Below are 9735 nucleotides of genomic sequence, written 5' to 3'. Positions count from 1 at the left end.
CTATAGAAGTTATATTAAAATTTTAAAATTATGAATTAAAATAATTAATAAAACTATAAAATTTATTTAAAATATAAGAAGTTTTAGCCAGCAACCCTCCAAACTGATCCTGATTACTTTTTTTCGAGACGAAAATAAAAAAAATAGACCCTTAATTTAAAAAAAATTAAAAAATGTGTAATATAAAATTTCTATTAGATTTTTTTATTAAATTAAACAAATAGTAATTCATTACAATATCATAAATGTCAAAAAAATATATTTAAGCACACAAATACCTATAAAAAATATTGTCTTCGAGTATTTCTTGATTCAAAATCATTTATGATAGTGCCAACATCAATGCTTCCCAATATATTTTTCTTAATACATAACATAACATTTGGAAATAAAAGAACGATCTTATCTATAATTTGAACATGTGTAAAAAATCAAAAAGAAAGAATTTAAAAACATGATCTACCTAGTATTTTAAAAACAATCTCCAATATGATTCAAGCACTACAATAAGTAATAAACAATTGCGACTTTTTCTTGTTGAATCAACTGTTCTTTAATGGATGAAAAGCATATATTATTTATTTTTCATGGATATTTACAAACAGGACAGACAAGAAGGTTACAGACATTTACTAGTCTTATACTAGGATGAAAGTAGTTTGTTGTCACCTTCAAAAATGGTGGCTATTGTGTTTACTATTGCTTTTATTCCATAGAAAAACCTTAGACAGTATATAAGTTAAAAGGCAGTATCAAGGTTCTTCGGTTCGACATCGGTCCAATTCAGTAAGGCTCTTATTGGGTCTTCATCATCAGAAACGTCCACATTGCTAGCAACTGCAGGCGAAGTTTTCTGATATGATGAACTTCCGGAATAGGCAGGAGAAGTTGAGAAATTGCCTTGAGGTGCAGCGTGAAAAGAAGCTTGCCGCTGATAACCAAAAGGTGGCTGTCGAAGGTCGATATTAGCCGGGGATGTCGGTGTGTTATACTTAGGATATGCATTCTGCTGGTTGAAACAAAACGGCGACAATGTCGTGACCGATCTTCTGAAACCAGATGGACCGGCTCGTATATTTGTGAAATTTCCTAAACTAGCCGAGGCTGCCTCATATAGGACGGTGTTTCCCGTGGTTCCATCGCCTAGATACTGATCGGCGATCTTCTTGCACGCGCGTTCTAGTGCAGTGCATAGGTACCGTCTTTGTCCTTCCAGACACCTTTGAACATGCTTCAGAGCCTGCAAAATTACGGCTTGAAGAGCGGCATGCAGCGTCGGAATCTGAAGCCGTTGCCTCCAGGTTCTGGGAAATCCCCAGAACCCAATAAACCGCCAAGACATTTACCCCCAGTTGGATTCAACCGAGGGATTTCACGTCTTCATCTTTGTACAAAAATTAATAACATTAATAATCCAATTTAACAATTTTATTAATAAATTGTATACTAAATTATAAAACAAAAAATAAATTTTATAATTATTTGTTTATATAAACATAATACATTATACATATAAGTTTCAAAAATATTTTATTTCTTAATAAATTGTATTCTATTCCTACTAGACCAATCGATAAAGACATTATATTTTTTTATAAAAATAAAGAATTGCATTATATTTTCCATTTCTTTATTATCAGACAATCCGCGTCTCAAATAGTTTTCTGTAGTCCGTTTAAGTTCTATACGCGGGAATCTAATCGAGGAAAACACACACCAAGTTAGTTGACTTTGACTCTAGCCAAGTTGCTCGTGTAGAAAATATACATATATAGTTTCATACGAAGAATGTAGTTTTGGATTCGTAGAATTTTCTTTGATAAACTATTCTATTGAATATTAATGTTTATATTGATTTTATCGGTTAGTTTTAAATTGATATAACTATATTATTAAATTTTAATTTTATTAATTATATAACGTGGATGACAAATCGATTAATGTGATTATATAATAATAAACGACGGTGCTTTGGTACAACTATATTAGTGCCCAAAATATGTAGTTTTGAAAGATTGTATAAACTTATTAACTTCTATATAAAATTTGACACTAACTTATTTTTAATCATTGAACTCTCTGATTATACGTTAATTAAAGATTTCATTCGTGACAACATTGATATCGAAAGGTTAATAGTAATCATATTAATTTAAAGTTTAGTGGTAAAATCTATATCAAAATTGAAGTTAACCAAATTTTGTTATGTTTTTTAACTTGAGGCCATTTCAAGGAAGCAGCAAATGAAACTTAGCAAGACCTTTTCTATACGGCGGACCCAGAGGGAGGTCTGGTCTACCCTGCCAGCGTTTTCAAAAAATAAAATTCTCGTTGGAAAAAGTCGAGACTTGAGAGGTTTACGTTTATCTGTTTCCGTATATGCATTAGTATATATAAAGCTCAGCCTGGGATTGATGAAACCATGAATCTGAAACTCAACAAGGAAGACGATGGAGAAGAAGAATGGTAATGCAATTGTGTATTCGCTGCTTCTGGTCTCTATACTTTTATCAATGGCGGGTTCAGGATTTCTGTTTGTTGAAGCAAGAATTCCCAACTTCACAGCTATCCAAGGTTTGCTTTTCCTTTTTCTCTATTCTTTAATTTGTTATTATTCAAGTGTATAAGTTCAGACCAACTACGGCGACTTCAATGTGAGTCAAATATTTCAACATATATTATTGTCCCTTTTATTTTGGCATCAGTTGATATATATAATCCTTATTCTTTAAATACCCAATGACAGAAGATCTAGTCCGTTTAAGTTCCGCACGTCGAAGTCTGGGGCGAGGAGATCCTCCGGCCAGTAAGGATAGCCCGGCGAAAGCCCCACCGCCTCATATCAAAGTCTGATCAAATCCAAATCCTCCGGCCAGAAACCCTTTCCCCGAGCACATAATAACGGCCAAGTGTGCAATGTTATGCAATTAATTTATTCTATTAATATTATCATCTCATAATAAAAAACTTTACGTTATATTTTATAATCACGTGTAAGATATTAGTATGTCAAGTAAGTTTGTGATATATTAATAAAGAATTAATGTTTAATTGATGCAAAAATTATTTAATTTTTAAATAATGAGCCTATTAAATGACCTCAATAGATAATAAAATTATGTTTTATTTAATAATTTTAGATTTGAACAGTTACATCTGTAGGAACGTTATCAAATTTTGAACGTTTATTCGAACTTTATACTTCCATCGCAGGCGTTTTAAATGTATTCATTCCCACTGGGAAAATGAGAGTTTTCTCACTTCCCCTCTCCATGTATGTATACAAGTCAATTTGGAAGAAAAAAAATAAGTGGTTTGAAGTTTTTGATTGGTAGAATTTGTTTTATTTCTGTTCTTGAACTGGGGAAAACTTCAAGGAAGCAGAAATCGAAAGCTATCAAGGCCAAATTTTTAAAATTATGAATTATAAAACCATAAAAATTATTTAAAATATAAGAAAAAAATAAAAATTTTAGCCAGCAACCCTCCAAAACTGATCCTGATTATTTTTTTTCGAGACGAAAATAAAAAAATAGACCGTTAATTTAAAAAAAAATTAAGAAATGTGTAATATAAAATTTCTATTAGAATTTTTTTATTAAATTAAACAAATAGTAATTCATTACAATATCACAAATGTCAAAAAAAAATATTTAAGCACACAAATACCTATAAAAAATATTGTCTTCAAGTATTTCTTGATGCAAAATCATTGATGATAGTGTCAACATCAATGCTTCCCAACATATTTTTCTTAATACATAACATAGCATTTGGAAATAAAAGAACGATCTTATCTATAATTTGAACATATGTAAAAATCAAAAGAAAGAATTTGAAAACATGATCTACCTAGTATTTTAAAAACAATCTTCAATATGATTCAAATACTACAATCCGTAATAAACAATTACGACTTTGTGTTTGTGAGAAATATGGGAAATTAAAAAGTGAGAGTAATAATTAATTTTCAGAGGTTTTGTGAAAATATGGAAGAGAATAAGAATGCTAATTATATTTAAATTCTCCCTCTTGAGTTTTGAAGAGAAAAAAACAACGTTAATAAAATGTTTCATTGATATTAAAAATCGGAAAAGAGATTTGGTGAACTTATGATAACAATTTCGAAAGATCAAAATTAAAGAGATTCAATCGATTTTTTTAAAAAAATAGAAAAGAAATATTGAATTAGATTTTTACGAGAAATTGAACAATTTATTAACGTTAATCCCGACACCCTACCAGGGTCGGCCCTACAACCCTCAATCCATCCATGCAGAAACATGCCTTCAATCCCAGACGTTTTAAATTTACTCATTCCCACTGGAAAAATGAGAGGTTTCTCACTTCATCTCTCTTTCTCTCTCTACACATGTATGTATAAAAGTCAAATTGGAAGAAAAAAATAAGTGGTTTGAAGTTTTTGGTTGGTAGAAATTTGTTTTTTTTTTCTCTTCTAGAACTGGGGAACACTGCAAGGAATCAGAAATTGAAAGTTAAGAAGCTAAAGGAAGACTGATGCTATACTACAGAAGACCCAAAATGAGGTTCATGTTTATATGTATTTGTCATAATCATTTTTTTCTAAAAACAATTATTTAAAAAAATAATTATGACTTTTATTTGAAAATTTGACGATTTTGAATTAATTTGGATGGGAGTCACCATCGTCCTTTAGGTTAGGAAGGCCGAATACCTAAAAAAGGATTTTAAAACACTTTTTAAAAAAATTATTTTTTAGACAAAAATCGTATACTTTATCAAAGATTCAATTTAATGAGTCTGAGAGTCGATTACATGTGAGGAAGGATAAGCACCCCCACAACACCCGAAAATTAGTACTTAATCGCTTACACGTTATAGTAATGATGGAAAATAAAATTAGAATCAATATTTAAAATACGATCCATTTATTAAAGTTTAATTAATTTGCTCCGAAATATTTTTTAGAGAAAATTCTTCGAAAGAAATCTCGAGGTTTGCAATCCTCCATCGGGAATGCTATCCCGTCTATTTCATATCCGTAAAAGAATATTGTACTCTTAAAATATTAAATTGAATAAGAAATTAATATTAGAACTCGTATGAAATAATATGTCACCTTTTATAAAAAAACATAAATGTCAATGATAAAAATAAAACAAAATAAAAATAAGATGAAATAACATGAGAAATTAAATTAAATAAAAATGTTACCATCGTTTAATAAATAAAATGTTCGATTTATTTCAAGTCCTCCATTCATTTGAATGTCGTCGAACTGTGGTACTCCTGTCGAGCGGTGTTTTTCACGCCCATTCTACATCGAGTGTTCTTGAAAGTAAATCCGAGTAACGTATTAAAATATATTATCAAATGAAATTGATTCGAAACAAAACGTATGAATGTATAAGTGTCAAATATAGTATATAAGTATGTAAATGGCCAAAATAAAAACTAGTAATCCTTAAAGCCAGAATAGAAATAAGGAAACTAAATATCTATATAGTAACCAGGAGGACTAAATCGTATTAACAATAAATAGAGAGACCAAACAATAACACTCATGATAATAGGAGCAACCCTCGAAAATATTAAGCAATAAAGGTACTAGTCCTTGAACTTTTAGGGTGCTTGCATTTTGGTCACCTAACTTTTAAAACTTGCAATATAATCATCGAACTTTTAGTTCGTTTTCATTTTGGTCCCTATCGTTAGCTCCAATAATTTTTGCTGACGTGACACTTAACTCTATTAACTTTCTGACATGGTAACTTCTTCTTCTTCTTCAACCAATAAGTCATATATTTATTTAACCACCACCTTGAAATATAACTCTCACAGTGTTCAAAGGAGACTTCACCTCTCTAAACATTGCTCAAACGTGACTTCACTCTCACACTCAAACTCGTTTTGTTCTTTGACCTGTAAATTAAAACATCAAGAATCAAACTTCGATTTCAAAAGGAACAATAATATAAACAATCTTGTAGTAGAAGATAAGAAATGGAGAATGACCCATCAAAGAAGAAGAAGAAGAAGAAGCTGCTACGTCAGAAAGTTAATAGGGTAAAGTGAAGAAGAATAAGCTTCCCTGTCAGAAAGTTGACGGGGTTAAGTGTCATGTCAGTAAAAACTAACGGGAGCTAATGGCAGGGACCAAAATGAAAACAAACTAAAAGTTTGATGACTGTATTACAAGTTTAAAAAGTTAGATGACCAAAATGCAAGCGCTCTAAAAATTTAGGGACTATTTATATGTTTTACCATATTTTAAAAGAATTTCAAATTTCTTTAAAATAAAAAACCCCAAAACCTTAAAAAATTATTACATGAACTCTTTCCACCACCTCATCCCTAGTCCTTAACTAATTAAATGAGTACACATCACATATATTTTCAACATCATATTTCTTTAAAAAAAAAATTCCAACTCATCATCTTCTGCTTTATCCCATCCTCTCCTTCTCCAATCTTAAAACATCAAATCTCCATGTTTTTGCTCTACAATTTCTTTAATTCACCATTATAATCTAAATTAAAAATCATCACTTTTTCTTTATCTCATCCTTTTATTTTCCAATCTTAAACATTAAATCTCTATGTTTTTGCTATATTCTTTCTTTGGTTTACCATTATAATCCATCTTAAGTATTAATCATTTTCAATCGTGCCATATAGAAGGAAATTCTCATATATCATACATTAATCTAGAAATTCTCATATATATATTTTTAATGAGATTTTGTTGGTTAAGGAAAAGAACAATAAATATAAAATATATAATAAGAAAATAATAAATTTGAAAGAAATTTAAATTTTGTATTGATTTTAAATATTGATTATAACGGTGAACCAAAGAAATAGCATAGCAAAACATATAGATTTAATACTTAAGATTGTGGAAGAAAATGATGAGATAAAGAAGTGGTGGTTTTTAATTTAGATTATAAGGGTGGATTAAAGAAAGAGTAGAGCACAACATGGAGATTTGATGCTTTAAGATTGGGGAAGGAGAGGATAGATAAAGAAGATGTTGATTTAAATTTTTTAATTTTTAATGAAATATGATGTGGAAAATAAATGTGATTTGTACTCATTTAATTGGTTAAGGATCATAGATGAGGTGGTGGAAATTGTTCAAATAATAATTTCTCCAAGTGAGGGGTTTCAACTCTTCATGTTTGTACAATTCTTTTATTCTCGTGAATTATAATTATTGTTATCTATAATTCGGAGGTATCCTACGGAAGCTGCTCTCAACCTAGTGTTGGGGGCAACCTACTATCTTACCTCCCCCTTACCCCATTACATATGGGAACAAGAGACATCCATTTTTTGTTATCTATAATAAACGTTGAAATATTCTACATTGTTGTTGTTAATCTTTAAAAATAATAATTATGTTTTAATCACTGAAATTATTTGGTTCATATCGATATCGGTTTGTTAACGCTGACTAGTGCAATTTTAAATTTTGATGTCTTTGTTCTATGAATATTTGTTAAGTAATTATAATTATGATATTGTACTAACTATAAGTTGATTTAGTAATATAAAATGTTAAATTTTTTAAACAACGTTTAAAATTAAAATTTTAACATTATAAATAGAATAAATTTAACATCTCATAATAGTTATCACAATCATATTTTCTAATTATTTTCAAATTAATACAAGTGTTTTAAATTGAATTAGATTTTTTTTTAAATAGAAAAGAAATATTGAATTAGATTTTTATGAGAAATTAAATAGTTTATTAACGTTAATATAAAAATTTAATGATAACAATTAACATTTTAATAAATTTATAAAAAAGTATTATGTTAATTTTTATTTTTATTTGTTGGCCCTTAACCGACACCCTAACCAGACTCGGCCCTACAACCCTCGATCCAACCCTGCGGAAACATGCCTTCCATCCCAGGCGTTTTAAATTTATTCATTCCCACTGGAAAAATGAGAGGTTTCTCGCTTCATCTCTCTTTCTCTCTCTACACATGTATGTATAAAAGTCAATTTGGAAGAAAAAAATAAGAGGTTTGAAGTTTTTGGTTGGTAGAAATTTGTTTTTTTTTTCTGTTCTTGGACTGGGGAATACTTCAAGGAATCAGAAATTGAAAGTGAAGAAGCTAAAGGAAGACCGTTGCTATACTACAGAAGACCCAAAATGAGGTTCACGTTTATTTGTCTCCATATATGCATTTGTATATATATAAAACTCAGTCTGGCATTGATGAAATCATGAATCTGGAACTCAACAATGAAGATGATGAAGAAGAAGAATAGTAATGCAATTGTGTATTCGCTGCTTCTGGCCTGGATACTTTTATCAATGGCGACTTCGGGTTCTCTGTTGGCTGAAGCAAGAATTCCCAACTTCTCAACTATTCAAGGTTAGATTTACTATTCCTTTTTCTCTTAATTCGTTATTATTGAGAAATACAGCTAGCATATATGATAATAATTCTTTAAAGACCCACCGACAGAAAGTCTAGTCCGTTTAAGTTCGACACGTCGGAGTCTGCGGAAAGGAGATCCTCCGGCCAACAATGGTATCCCAACGCGAGGCCCAACAAAGCAGCATAATCCCTAAGTCAGAGTCCGATCAACGGTTATCATTTGTGGAAATTGATATCAAAATATTTGCATTTCATTCCTAAGTCTTCTCCTTATATTGATGTTTTACGAAAGACATTCACAATCGATGAAAATTAATTTAAAAGTTTAACATGATAATATTTTGATCTTATCTTATAGTCGTTCGATAAAATTAATTTTGTATTATGTTGTCCGGGTTCTTAAAATAATATTCCTCGCGGTTCATATTTTTAAACAAATACTTCGAATCCAAAAAAGTTTTCAAACTCCAAAAAAAAAATGATAAATTTTTTAATTTAATTCCACTAGTTCTAAAGAAGTATCCAAAAAATCTAAATTAATGACCGGTCAAGAAGGATAGCCCGGTGATGGCCTCAAAGCCTCATCGTTGGCAGTTCGGAGTCTGATCAAATCTAAATCCTCCAGCCGGAAACCCTTTCCCCGTGCACATAATAACGGCCTAGGGTGCAATGTTATGCAATTAATTTATTCTATTAATATTATCATATCTTAATAAATATTTTATGCTATAACAATGGGTAAGATATTATTACGTCAACTAAATATGTGATATACTGATAAAAGAATTAACATTTAAAGTAAATTATGCGTTTAATATTTAAACTATCAATTTTAATCCGTTTAATACCTAAATTTTCATTTATTTCTTAATCATATCTAAGGTTTAGTTTTTGTTTCATTTTAGTACTTCGTCGTTAAAAACTTAACGGATTGATTTGTCGTTCGTCGCGTCTACATTCGCCAACCGTCGCATCTGTCGGCCGATGAAGTCCAAAGTACTTTTTAGTCCATACTTTTTTGACCCCTGAACGCGAATCCGATATTCATTTCACTGAAAAATGCTTAATCTCTCCAAATCGATAATGGAGGAATTAATTTTATGTTAATAATACACGTGTTCACTCTCAAAATAATCTTTGGATCCACTATTACATAACAAATTTATATTTAATTTGAATTTAAATCAATTAATTAAAAATAATGGAGAGAAAAAAAATGTCTATTGTGTTTAAAATATCAAAGAGTAGCAAATGGAATTTCTAGAGGTAAAGTTTATGAAAATAATCTAATTGCAAACAAGGGAGGTCTGGTCTCAGTGTTGTGTACCATGCGAAAACACTGCGACGTATGTAA

This window comes from Hibiscus syriacus, unplaced genomic scaffold (genome assembly GCF_006381635.1).
Source record: "Hibiscus syriacus cultivar Baekdansim isolate YM2019G1 unplaced genomic scaffold, ASM638163v2 tig00110548_pilon, whole genome shotgun sequence".
NCBI lineage: Eukaryota > Viridiplantae > Streptophyta > Magnoliopsida > Malvales > Malvaceae > Hibiscus > Hibiscus syriacus.
The sequence above is the reverse complement of the archived record's forward strand: the minus strand, read 5'-3'. Positions refer to the sequence as shown.